General features: G+C 36.0%; 1 pseudogene; it reads left to right on the forward strand.

Moving 5' to 3' along the window:
- The first annotated feature begins 308 nt into the window (after nucleotides 1–308).
- Nucleotides 309–3,409, forward strand: LOC104442650 (annotated as a pseudogene).
- Nucleotides 3,410–14,844: the final 11,435 nt, after the last annotated feature.

The following is a 14,844-nucleotide window of genomic DNA, read 5'->3' on the forward strand; positions in this document are numbered from 1 at the left end:
AAATCTTCAAAATATTTACAATCAAATTGACACAATTGAAATATTTAAGATTAAATTGGCATAAGTGAAATAGGTATATGATTTTTTTGGTAATTTCCCCTACAAAGTTGTACACTAGTTTCTATGTTTTAGTAGCAATCACTTTTGAGGTCACCGAAATTGTCCATATGTCATCTTTAACTAATTCATGCATATCAACATATCTTTTTTCAGGAACTACAAGCATGAAAAACAAATCACGAAATCAATCCATTCGATCGCTGCGGAGCTATACAAAGATTGTTTGGAATTCTGGCTTTTGCGCATGCATGGTTATAGGGTATCACCATGTATGAGCTGCGAGCTTTATAAGTTCCTCAATTGGTTCCTTTTCCTTTGGGTCATTCACTGATGATCTTTTTAAGTGGTTCAATTAATTTCAATTAAATTATGCATTTTGCAGCTAGCATTTGTTGGTTTCTAGATCATGAAGAAGTTTGAGATCACATTGGAATACATTATGAATACTTCTCGAGCGTGCTCCTTTACATTTATAGAGCCAGCAATCTTATGCTTCCGGACGAACACGAACTCGAGAAAGCAAGAATTTTCTCGAAGAAATTTCTTGAGAAAATTGTGTCTAGAGAAACAAGAGATTCAAGCATCATCTCGTCGAGTCACTGTAGAATGGTTAGCGGGAATATTCAATACTTCTTTTCGTTCCCTAGGCTATAATCGTTACGATATCGATTGATGCTTGATATTTCCGTATAGATTGAGCACGAATTGGGTCTTCCGTGGATGGCTCGACTAGACCACCTAGAACATAGGACGTGGATGGAGGAAAAAGATGCTTGTGTACTATGGATGGGAAAATTTCAATACAATAGGTATTTATGTCTTAAAAGGGACAGTCTTATCTTGTCGTATTACCATGCCATAACATGCAAGTAACCTTTTGCTTTTCTTTGGTTTCATTAGGCCATCATTTGTTCATAATCAAGATATAGTGCAACTTGCTCTGCAGAACTATTTATTGCGACAATCTGTTTACAGGATGGAGCTTGATGTAGTAAAGAGGTATATATGCAAACTGTATAATAACGTATTGTTCATTAGCAAGTACTTATTCCTAATGACTGTTATGTAATGGATGAGTTCAGGTGGTCCGAGACAACCGGACTTAGAAAGATGGGGTTTGGTCGAGAGAAGACATTGTACTCTTATTTTGCTGTTGCCGCTTCCATTTCTCTACCTTGCAACTCCGATGTTAGAGTACTGGTCGCCAAGAGCGCAATCATGATAACCGTTGCCGACGACTTTTTCGACATGGAAGGTTCAATAGAGGATCTGGAAAAGCTTACTAATGCAGTTCAAAGGTATGCTTATCACCATTAGTATTTGTTTAACTCCAACCTAGTATTTCAATAATTTATCTCTAGAGTTTGCATTGACTAGACTATATGCACGAGTGGATGCCTACATACAAAATTAATGTGTGTACGTTAAACTGATAATTCCATTCAATTATTTATCCTTCTGATCACCCCCTTTTTATCGGTGACAAACATTATATTAGGTGGGATGGGGAAGGATTAACTGCGCACGCCAAGACCATATTCGAAGCCCTCGAAGATCTCGTCACTGACTTTAGAATGAAATGCTTCAAACAATCAGGGAAGGACATCAAGAAAAACCTTTAAGAAATAGTAAGTCTCGTGTTCCCACGTTACGTTTCTCTTTCTTTAATTTGCTACATCGAAAAATGTCTTCTGCTGGAATGGGCTGAAATGCTATGTGTTTGGTTGGAAAGTGGGGCGAGACATTTCATTCATGGCTCATGGAAGCGAAGTGGAGCAAAAGCGGGGGTGCGCCTCCAACGCAAGAGTACCTCGATGTGGGCATGACATCAATCGCAGCACACATCGTAGTCCTTCCCTCTTCGTGCCTCACGAGCCCCACGAGCCCGTTGCATCAGCTGTGGTCCAACGCTTACCAGCCCATCACCAAATTGCTCATGATCATCACTCGGTTGTTGAATGACATCCAAAGCTACGAGGCAAAGTTTTTAATGTTGGATAGCATCAGTTGAGGCTATTTGAACTGTTGAATATGATAGAGCTAAGTCTGGCCGCTGCTCCCTGAGTGGCGCTTGTTCATTGCTGCTCTTATTGTGGACCTACTTTCACTCTCTTATGTCGTCTCCGTGTTTCTACAATTTTCTCACATTACAGAAAGAAGAAAAGCAAGGGAAATTTGATGGGAGAACGGGAATAATTCGAACAATATCGAATCAACGCAGCGGAATAAAATAATCTCCCCTCTTGTGTAAACCTAATAGGAATCGATATAGTAAAGTAAAATAAATACCAAGCACGCGAACACAAGATAATTTTTTTACGTGGAAAACCTCCTCGATGTGAGGAGATAAAAAATCACGAGACCGGAGTCCACCTGAAAATCTTCACTATCAATAAAATTGTTCTTCTCTAGCAAATACTAGAGGTACATAGCAGCAAACACATCAAGAACATAATTTTTGGCATACACATGAACTTCACAAGAGATCAAGGATAAATCTAACCAAAAATGCAAGTTTTTGATCAATCCATGAAAAACCTGATGTATGGAGCTTCAAACGAAAATCAAACCATTCAGATTCGATTAAATTGCGCCACGAACATGCTGACAAAATTTCAGCTCAATCGAACCATGAATCAACCTCCGACGCTAGCTTGATGTAAATCAGATATTGCCTCAAACCCCAGATTTTCTGCTTTATCTTTTTCTCTTGTTACTGTTTCCTTTTCTGCAGCTACCTCTTTATATAGATAGTGAGAAACCCTATTTCCTCATATAACTTATCATATGGTTTCAAAGCCCTTTTTGGGCTTGCAACTCATTGGGCTTCCTCCACATAGGAGTGAACCCAGAGTGAACCCAGCTAACAAAATTGAACTTTTTGCTGCTCTACCTAAAGGAAAACCCCGAGGCCAGCATTGAGGATTCCATCAACTTCGTGCAATTGCTGCTAGAACAACTGAAGAAAGAGTTCCTCCAACACGTCCTTGAGGAACATTGCAACTTGCCTGAACCGAGTAGGCGGCTCCACCTCGGGTGCTTGAAAGTGTTCCACATGTTCTTCAACTCCTCTAACTGCTATGATTCAGAGACGGGCATGCTCCACGACATCCAAAAAGTGCTTGTAGTCCCACCGCGAGTCCCCAAATTGAAGCCCTTGGGGCCTTTGCCGGAGCAACTGGGACCGAAGCCACGGGAGTTTGTGACCAAGAGCCTATATGGCCAAGTCAACCTCGAGCGTTTTCCTAGGAAGAGTTTTGTTGGGTATCGAATATCTTCCCGAACTGGCCCAGTGGATAGATGGGAGAAGATGTACCAGTCATCTAATTTTAAGTTATGTTTCGCTTAGTTATAGCAGTAGTAAATCTTCATGTACCATGGTCATGAATTAATCTCATAGGTTCCCCCACATGAAGCTATTTTGATTTATATCAATAATGGAATAAGTGTGTAAGGGTAGAGTACCCTCTCCAAGTAGCTTATAAAGATGCGTAAATCGGAAGTGGATAGTTCATCCACATACTTCAATGCAATAATATTTTGTGCTTCAGTGTCATTGTTGTCCATGTGGAAAGCTTACAAATCCACCTTCTAATTTGGTTAGAATTTGAACAAATTGGGATCTTCTAATTGAAGACTCAGTAACAATAGTTTCACTAAAAATAGTAATGATTAGTTATCATAGTTGATGGAGATTGAGTTGCCATGAGTGTCATCTACACACTAAACTAAATTTGAACTATTGAAAATAGTGAGTTTAATATGGGTCAATTTAGTAATGTTTCTATTCTGGGGAACAATTTCTTTTCAAAATAGTGTTTTTGTATTTCTATTCATTGGAATAATTTCTTAGGAAAAGAACGAGTTTGATAACTACATAAAATTTTTATTCTTGAAATGTAAAAAAATTAATGTGTTTGGTACATATCACAATTTTTTTTTGTAACGTAACATATAATTTCTTTTATTTTTTTAATAATTTCTTAAGTATTTTCTCTTTGCTTATTCTTCCTTGCCGTAGCTGTTGATAGTTGGCTGTGGTCGACGGTCTGCTGGCAGAGGTGGTGGCTAGATAGCAGAGGGCGGTGGTGGCAAACGGCGGGCGGCAAGGAAAAAAAAAAGAAGAAAAGAAAAGAAAAATAACTTATTTCTAAAAATTGTCACAATAAACTTTTTTTTACTTCTTATTTTTGTTCAAAATTTATTCCCCAACCATTTTTCTATTTCGAGGAATAGAAAAATTGTTTGACATTATCAAACGGATTTCTGTTCTTTTTTTGTTCTAAGGGACAAAATAGTAGAAAAGCAAAGGAACAAGAATGTTAACAAATAGGCTCTATAATTCTCAAGGAGATTCCATCAAATGTGATGCTTGTTCAATTTCTGCTTAGTGCATTACTTAGATTGCAGAATTATTTTGTGAGAAAGAGAGATCACAATTAATCGGTGGAAACTAGAATTGTGGGATCAAACACGTGAGAAGAAACGAGATCATGAACCTTGGCTATCCCACTTACCTCAGGCGTGAGGGCCACCGCCGCCACAGCCGACTATCGTTGCCTCCGCCCTCGACCACAATTGTGGCATTCGCTTTCCACCACTGCCTGTCACAGATTTTCACCACCAAAGCCTCTAATCTCGGCTGACTCATTTGCCTCTATTTTCCACTCGCATGGCCACGACTTGTCCACATTGCCGTTCATCCCAAGCTTGGCCAATGCGCTTGAGCCTCAAATCTCATATATGAGTTTGAGCCTACCCTAGATTTGACATCTAGGGCTCGAGCCTAGCGTTGCCAAGCCCGAGATCCGAGGCTTGCGATTGAAGGGGTTGGCTCACAACCGAGGGTGAATCCTAAGGAGGAAAGTAGAGGGCTTCAAAGATCGATAAAAAAAAAAATGTTGACAAAACTCGGGAGAAACAGATGGGCTTCCGACACAAAAAAAGAAAAAAAAAAAGAAAAAAAAACTGAACACTTGTCCTAAAGGGACCACCTTAAAAAACAAATTGCCAATGGGTCTAAATTCAAAGTGGTATATATAAACTATATTCGGATAATTAAAGATTATGGAACTCGTATGAATTTCGGGTGTATCTCATGAGATTTCACAGCTGAAATTCAGTTTAGTATATGCATTAAATTGATTGAAAACTTGTAATAACATCGCTAAATTCATACATAGCAACATATCACCAACACACTAGATTTAATTTTTATTAACTAAAAAAAGTTCACACGATAGAAGATGTGGAAAATTAACTTGGACTATAATGTTTAAGAGTAGCGTGCGAGAGAGTACGTTATAAATATTACTTGAACGTGAACGGAGAAATCAGGAATTGAGGATGGCATGAAATATGTTTTAATAATTGAAGGAACACGAGAGACTTTTTTTTTTGAAGAAAAATAAGGAAGGGATTCAAATATGCCATATTCTAGACATGTATGGAGTAAAAACAATAAAGGAGGGAGAGGGAGAGAGAGAGAGAGAGAGATGGGCTAGAAGGAGCTAATTAGCCTGTCCTTGTTCTTCTGGTATTAGACGGAGAGAGGAAGGGGAGTTGCGACTTCTAGTGACTGTACTGTGCATTGTAATCCCAACACAAAGTTTCTTTATATACGAGCATTTAAAATGTCTTCAACAGACATTCAAGATCTTGTCGATGGATCCACATGCAATGGCAACCTACCCTCCAAGGAGCAGTTCCTCAGGAATTTTTAGAAGCGCCCCTCGAACATTGCACTAAAGACAACAAAATTATGAACAAACAAACAATACTGCCAAGCTTATTATACTAAAAATGCAATGCCCAAAAGTGCAGGACAATTAACAGGCCTACCATAAGTCGCAACTTTCAGAAAACAAATGAAAAAAAGCCTAATTTCACAGAATTACAGGAAGTCACCTGGTGTATAGGAACAGACGATTTATATATGCTACATATAAAATTTGATGTATTTTCACAATTCACATACTAATTACAACATACTTATAAATAAATGATAACAAATGTTTATCTTAATCATATCGATTTCAGCACTCAATATAATTAATTCATAAGTTACAATTGATGCAGGATACTAGTTTATACCAATATTACTATTGAACCAATGCATGGTTTTTTCTTAATATAAGATGCATCGATTAAACTTTAATGATAGACCTAACCATTTGGAAAAAAGAATTAATCTAATTTTTTTTTATTGAAAGTCCTAAAACTAGTTTTAAATGGATAAGTGTATTGAAATTTTTAAAACTTATCACGAAAGTGCAATTGAGTCTCAAAATTTTCAAAATATGCAATCAAATCCTTAAATTTATTGCGAAAATGCAATTGAGTCCTAGAACGGAATGTAGTTTCTTTAATGGTAGAAATGTTGATTATGAAATGCATTCTATTGATTAATTTTTCGAAAATGATACAAGTGATCATTGTAAAGATAATGTTTTACAAATCGTTGATGTTTTGTGAAACAAATGCATCCATCCGTAGGATTCCTTAACAATAGATATCTCACGAATCAATTCTAGCTGTTATTCTGATCTAGATTGGCTATTAGTTAGTTGGAGTCATTGTTGAGGGATGAAGACTAACAACTGACCAGCTAGCATCTTTAGGAGTTCCAAACGAGGAAGTAGGTTTTGACACATGATTTTTAGTTGACACATTATTAAAAAGTAAAAAAATCGAGATTTAAGTTTCTGATCGCAACAGAACTCTATCTCTCGACCAAAAAGTGTCGTTTTTTGTTTCTTTCTTTTGCATTGTTGTTTTTAAGTACTTTTTAGCTCATTTTCAAGAAAAATCCAAAAAGTCAAATGGTTGACTTTCGATTTGACTTTTTGGTCAACACTTTGACCAAAAGTCAACCTTAAGTCAAAAATTGACTTTTTACGCAAAAAAATTTCACTTAGTTTTAATTTCACTTTTTTCAAATCAATTTCTTGAAAATTCAAAAATTTGACCAAAAAATCAATATTTTAGGAAAGTCAACTAAATGGTTGACTTTTGATTAAACCTTTGACCCAAAAAAATGCACAAATACATTTCTTTTAATGCCAATTTGACTTTTGTTTCGAAAATTTCACAAAATTCAATTAAGAACCTTGATTTCTGAATTTTTTAGTTTTGGGTTCTAAATCGACCAAAAATAAAATTAGTTTTATTCTAGTCATAAAATTAGGTGTAGTTCCTTCTTTGACATTTAGTTTAGGGATTACCTAAAATCTGTTTGAGTATTCAATTTCATGATTTACCGAGTCAAATATGAATTGCCGTTTTGAGCCCTAATTAGTGGACCAAAATTGATCCTTCATAACTTGCGAACGGACAATTGTTTCTCACTTATTTTCTTAAGTTAAGTCTAAATTTGATATCAATTTTGTCAAATTCATACATGAACTCATCAATTTGAAGAATTTTATCCTCCAAAGCATTAGAAAGTCAAGCAATTAAGCTTCAATTGACAAAATTCAAATTGACCAATTCATGACTATGGTTTAATTTCATAAATCTAGGTCCAATTTTAATATTAGGCTTAGATCCATTTTTGACCTAAGCTCGAGCACTTCAATTCAATGTCAATTTGAATGTGGTAAGTGATCTTACATATAGGTAGCTCATTAGATAGGGCAATTCTAACACTAATTGAGTTTAATTTTAGTTAATTTGCAATTTTGCCCATTGAATTGCAAATTTTATCATTTTAACCCTTTAGGCTCAATTCAAAGTACCCATGGTTTTGACTCTCTTTTTTTTCCACAATAATCATTCAATTAGGTCAATAAAAGACCCATAGATCACGTTCATAAGATTTGATTGGCTTAATTGTATCTTAATTGGTCAATTTCTTCATAAAAAGGATAAAATTCATTTTCAATTAGGTCATTTAGGGGTTAAATTGCATAAACTTTTTACCCACATGGATCCCAAGTGGACAAAACAGTAGGAACTAGACCAAACCGATCAAGAACCGATCAAAATTTGGCCGAACTGGTCCGGCCGGTCTGACCGACCATCGGCGGGACTGGCCAGTTCAGGCCCTTTCCAACCGATTCTTGGCCTTCGGCCACTGGTTCTGGAACCCTCTCATTCCCAATTTCACTTCTACACTTTCAATTTCCCAAAATTTTACAAATTAGTCATTAAATTTCGTTAAATTGCAAATTAACATATAATTAGACATTTTGACGCAATTTCCGATTTTGGCCTGGTTTTTTTCAAATCAAACCTACTAGATCAATTACCCGACACCTCAAGATCATAACCAAGCCTTCGAACTGGATGTTTGACCATTGGATCGAGATTTTGGCCATCGGGTCGAACTGATGGCCAAAATCACTTAATGTAGGAGTATATAAGTGAAATCTCTTATATTTTCAAAGTGGGGTTCATTTAAACAATTTTTTTCTCTCTCCTCTCCCTCTCTCTCTCTCTCTCTCTCTCTCTCTCTCTCTCTCCTCCAAAATGCTACACAAATAGATCACGATTTCTCTTTGTAGATTCGGTTCGCTTCTTGGACCGATCACGTTCTAGGTTCAAATTGGCGGTCGTTGGAGCTCCCAAACCTTCAAGCTACTGGTGATCTACTGTAGCAATAGTCTTTGATGTTGCTTTGGAAAGAGGAGACCGGATTGGTGGCCGGATCTTCATCGGCGGCCCGATCTTCGCTAGCAAGTCAAGGCCGGTCCATTTTGGACCGGTTCTTCCCTTTTTCCTTGAGTCGGAGGTTCGATTGGCCCAAATCCGAGTTGTAGTGACCTTATTTAGGTTCTTGGAGGCTCAATCGTGATCCGGCGATTTTCTCCGACTAATCACAATAGAAACTGACAAAAATCGCGACAAAGGTAATGATTGGAAACTCGAATCCGATGAAGCGAGATCGAGTTAGTAGATCGAGGCTAGGATTCAAGATTAGGAGCTTTTACATGCTTAATATTGATGAGCATGAATGCTGCAATGAGTTGTTGATGATTTGAATGATGATTGTGATTTTAAGCCTAATCTGTGATTTTCGTAGGTTTGTACATAGGTTACTATTTTGGCCAAAACGAGTCCGAAACCACCTCGTTTCAGCTCGAGTCTTTTTAGGATTAGACAATAGACATCCCGATCTTTGAAGTGATAGGTTGCACGCCCAAAACGACCATCGTTTGGCCCTCCAAAAACACTTTTGAAGATTAACGATTCTGCAGTAGTTTATGTTTATTTTTTTTTTTTTTCGGTTCTAATCCGATTCCACCTTCTGGCTTTGTTATTTTTGTGCCGAATTTCATGATCAATTTTTGACAAATTTTTCTTCATGATTTTTGTTCCAAATCATGTTATGCATCTGCTGTATTTTTTCATGATTTTTGAATGTGTTCAACTAGGTCAGATCTACTTAGATCTAGGCTTAGTTCAATCTATTTCATATTGATCTCTGTTTTTGCTATTTTTGTGATGATTTTTGTGTTGAGTTGTGGAACAACTTTCTTACATGAAAGTTTCTTGTACAGGTGTTTTTCATCTTCTGTATTTTTTTTCAAAATTTTTAGACATGTTTAGGTAGGTCAAAATTGCTTAGATCTAGACATAGGTCAGTCTGTCCTTGTATTAGTCCGAGATTTGTTTTGATGAAATTTAATCCATAAATGCACCTATTTGGTCTCAAATTATTCATGAGAGTTGAAATACATGATATATGTTCGATTGATGTATGCTTTGCAAGGTTTGTACTTTGGAAATGTGAATCAATTGCATGCATTAGAGTAAAAGGTACTACAGCAACATGTGTTGGACATATAGTTTGCCTGTTTTGCCATTTTTACCACAATTTATAAGATCTTAATTGAGTTTTGACTTCTGAACGAGAAATTTTAATCATCGTATGCTCCATATGTGAGATTTTTGGTAGGATATATGCATGTCTTGAAGATGGCTAAAATCATGCTTGTTCTGTAAACTTGATGCTGAAATGAAACATTGTCATATGTACACATTTCCATGCTTGTTTAAAGTCATTTAGAGATCAAATCTTACGATCATGCTTTATTATTGATTGAACCGCATGTTGCAAGGTTTGCATACATGTTTAAGTCATGTCATTTGAGTTTCATCTTGTACTTTTAATTTGTCTCACAAAAAGTATTCATCACACTTAGAATTCCCAAACATATCATTAGGAATTTTGAATCATCTCATAATATTATTTAAATTGTATGACATTTTGCATGCTGACTTAGGATTAGATGACTATCTAAAATTTTCGTCCCATCTAATCTTAAGTCCCGTGTGATTTCTTCATGCCGTTTGGGTATTCTTTGAGTGATTTTAAGGTTTTCTAATGAATGCTTATGTTCTGTTTTATTAACTACTAATGTGCACACTTTTAGAGATCTCAATTTTAGGATACCGAATTGACCTAGTTTGAACTCGAGTTCTTCTAGGAAGATGTAGGAAACACTTAGAAGTTTATAATGCCACTAATTTCATGTCAATCTCTTATCATTTGGACTATTTTCTATTTTTCAAAGCTAGATCACAATCTGAACAAGGGATCAAATTCGGATCCCTATTTTAACTCTTGTTTGGACAGACCTTTGATTTTTTTTTTTTCTTTTTGGAATCTAAACTTGGCCTCTTAATGAAACTTGCTTTTCATTATGTTGGCTATGTCGTGTATAAATTTGATGATTTTTAGACATGTTCTGATAGGACAAATTCTCGTGACATCAGTTGAATGTCCTGTTGTTTTTACAAATTTTCTGATGTTTTGTTGCTTGGTTTGATTTTTGTAAATTCATGTGTAGCTTGTTCAAGAAAAATTTCTTCACAAAATTTGTTCTTCATCATGTCATGCATGTTAGGAAATTTTTCCATAACTAGATTGTCAATGGGTATTACTCAATTTTGCCATCCTTATACGCTTGTTCTGAAATTTCCTGATATAAACATAATTGTGATTGTTTAGTTATACCTTTTAGATTAGTTTGTGCATGAAATTAGGGCATGCCATATTCATAAAAATTGTTCTAAATGCTTTGATCTTTATTGTTAAACAACCGGCCTTTTCAAATTGCATCTTTCAAAAAATGTTTTGGTACATGTGATATTTCTCAAAAATGATTCCTAAAAAGGTTATTCTTTAAGGCTCGATTTGGCTTAAGGAAAAATCGTGATTTGGATTATATTCAAAATGCTTGTGACGCTTGTGAGTTTTAATGCGAGCCTCAAGCTAGTCTTGAGAATTGAATGTATTCCATAACCTAGATATTCTTTAATCCTAAATATTTTTAAAAATTTTTAAAACCCTAATTTGACATCATGAAAGTCACAGTTTGAATTGAATTCAAAATGTCTGTGATGCTTGTGAGTTTTAATGCAAGCCCCGAGCTAGCTTTGATAATTAAATGTCTTTCATAGCTGAGACATCACCTTGTCTCAAAACTTTTCATAAATAATTTTGAGATATGTTTTTGAAATATCGCATGTACCCTTCATACATGTAATCCCATCATGCATTAGAAATTGCTTGTGTTTGTGATTGGCACATACCCTTAGTAATAAGTGACCACAGTTCACTTTCTTGCTTGATTAGTTGAGAAACAATGTTCAAAAGACCTGCATGCATGTTTATATTTTTGCAATGCACGTGATTTTTAGATAAATGATAGGGTTGATACATGATAACAAGGGAAAACCCTGGGATCACATAGATCGCTTGATTAGGAGACTTATAAGCGTTATTGGCCATGCAAGAATACAATTGGTCAATAATTGTTATAAGTCACAAAAAATGGATTTAGTAGGTGTCTTAATGGGACCCTCGCATGAAAGACAAAGGCCAACCTTGAGAACCCAAAACTTGACTTTCGTATTACACTTCTCTTAAATGATGGATTTTGACATGATGTCTTGTTTTTTATTGTTTTGGTGTGTATGCTTGTTTCTTTGCATTATATGCACCTAGTTATAAGTTTCTTATATTAGATTTAGATTAGGACCTCAAAGATGGAGAAAGTGCGAAGACGGTGGAGGTCGATGTTTATTCCGACCATTATCATGTACTATTCATTTTCTCGACATATGTCTCGGGTTTCATTTGTTGTATAAAACCCGACAAGTTGTGGGTTTTCTCTTTTTCTCTCATATTTTTCAATTGTGTTTCTCTTTCGTACTTTTTAGGATTGCATGATAGATTTATTGTTTTCCTTTACCGTTTACTTATTGTCTTGCAATTCCAATTTCATTGATTGCTTTCTTTTCTTGTTTTTTTTAGAAATGGAATATAATGAAAATGACCAATCACACATGATTACTTAGTCTAGGACAAATGGTCCCGAAATGTAAAAAGAAACGCATGGACATGTTAGGAAAACACAACATACTGTTTAGATACTAAAAAGTCGCTAATTGAAATATTAGTGTAACCCAAGTTCCCAAACCTAGATATTTGGTTGCGTAGAAATTATGGGAACACTCTCAACTCTCGATTGGGTTTTCTAGCCGACCCCCAAAATAAGGCTAGTGGCGAGTCTTATCTATTTTTAGGTTGTTATAAACAATTAGACCGTATAAATAAACCCGTCGCACGGGGTATGAGTTTCGATGAAACTCACCATATTTTAGCATACTCGATATGAGAGTAACCCAAAAGATGAAGTGATGCCATCCTTATGGGCGATGCGTACTGTCCAGAGGGCTACCATAGTAAAGGCACCCGAAATAATAAAGTATTAAACAAAGATATCGAAATAATGTTCTTTTATTAATGTTCTTCTATTATTCCTAATTCATTATAATTGATATCGAAATAATAAACTATTAAACAAAGATATGACTTAATATTTAAATATTATATCACTCACCTTCACACTTAATCTAATCTTTTTGCTTAGTACTGGGGCCTTGAAAGATTTAAACTCAGAATCTCCTTCTCTAATATCATAAAAAGTTTTGTAAGACAATTGCTAACTATTCTAAAAGTTTAAGCCATTTACGTTAATATTATAAAGAACCCTTAATTGGTATACTCGTGACAAATGTACTCAAAATTAAATTTTTGACCACCAAAAACCAAAAAAATGGTATAATTATGACAAATTTATATTTTGTTAGCGTCTGTCAAATTTTACCATTAAAAAATAGATGTAGATGACACATGGTGATGTGACATAGTGTGGCATCCCAAAATTCATGGCAACCTCTAGTTACATTAAAGTCTATGAATAGGTGATACCATTAAGTTATTTTATAGCCATTTAATCTATAATTTGCAATAAGATTTATGGCCAAGCTTTTAATGGATAATTATTTGATAGGAAAGAAAGTCCTATCATTGGCCATGTGTTTTATAAATTGGAATTTATGGATTTATGATTTCAAGTTTTATGGCCATATGAAATCGTAATTTAGTATTGATATAAATGGGGATTTAAGGTAAATTATTAAAAGTAAAATGGACTTATTTAAGAAAATCTTGGGCTATTTAAGTTTGGGCTTTAGGCCCAAGTGAGATGGGCCTAAAGTGGGCCATAAGCCCGGCCCATGAAGCCCATTGGGCTGTCAGCGCATGGAGGGGGAGAAGGAGGAGCCGCATGGCCTCCAAGTGTCTTCGGCAAAGGAGACACTAGTCTCCTTCTTAGGGACAAGTGTCCCCCATGCAAAAAGAGAATGCATGCAATATAAATACAACCAAAAAAAGGAAGAGAGAGGAGGAGTGGCTGATGGTGGGGGCTGTCGTCCAAGAGAGGTGCCGAGAGAGAGGAGAGAAAGAGAGAAAGAGAGGAAGAGAGGAAGAGAGAAAGGAAGGAGCTCGCCTGTCGCCGCCCGCACGCCGTCCGTCCGTCGCCGGTGTGCCGTTTGTTTGTTGTCGTCCGCTTGATCTTTGAGGCAAGTTGGGATTGATTTCCACTCTTGCATGTGTGTCTTGCATGTGTGGTTGAATTCTTGGATGTTTAGAGGCTAGAAATCGAAGTACATGTGGTTTGTTCTTGGAGATGCTTGCTGCTTTTGCATGAACCGCCTGACCCAGAATCTTGTGAGGGCTTGCATGCATATTTAGAGTTGGATTTTGACTTTTATTCCTTCATGAACGTTGTAGCTAACATATTAAAATACAACATACTAAAATTTGGGACAAAATTGTGGAGATTTAAGGGGTCAAACCCTCATCCTACGAAGACACTAGATTTGGAACAGTTTTGCTGACATTTTGGTAGATTTGTGGTTGCATGTCGATTTTTACTAAGAATCTCTCTTCGATTTCTTCATAAAACTTGTATAGAACGTCCTAAGTATTAACATACTCAAATTTTAAGTAAAATGAGCAAGTGTAGCCTAGTGAATCGACTTACTCTTGAAGACGGTAAATCTGGAGACACGGTGCTGGACACCCGAGACTTCATGGACTCATATGGTAACTATACCTTGGAAATTGGAATTATATACCTTAATTAAAGTTGTAGGGGACCTCTTTATGTAAAACATATCCAAATTTCAGAGGAAACGAAGAAGAATAAATGGGTGAAAACTCGATATTGCGGAGACACATACACTGGACATTTCGGTGCGAGAACCAGAGGCTTCGGATGACCATAGAAAATTATCCAGAACGAATTTGGCCTAGATATCTTCATTAAAAATCTTATTTAGTGTCTTAACTATAACCTGGTAAAATTTCATAATTTTCGGAGGCTGTTAGGATATTTTAATCGAATTATTTCGGAAACTGTGCATTCTGTTTCTATCCGAAATTGCATGCTGATTTTGTGTGAATTGTATCTTCTCATGTGGAACTTT

The sequence above is a fragment of the Eucalyptus grandis genome, chromosome 4 (assembly GCF_016545825.1).
Source record: "Eucalyptus grandis isolate ANBG69807.140 chromosome 4, ASM1654582v1, whole genome shotgun sequence".
NCBI classification, from domain to species: domain Eukaryota; kingdom Viridiplantae; phylum Streptophyta; class Magnoliopsida; order Myrtales; family Myrtaceae; genus Eucalyptus; species Eucalyptus grandis.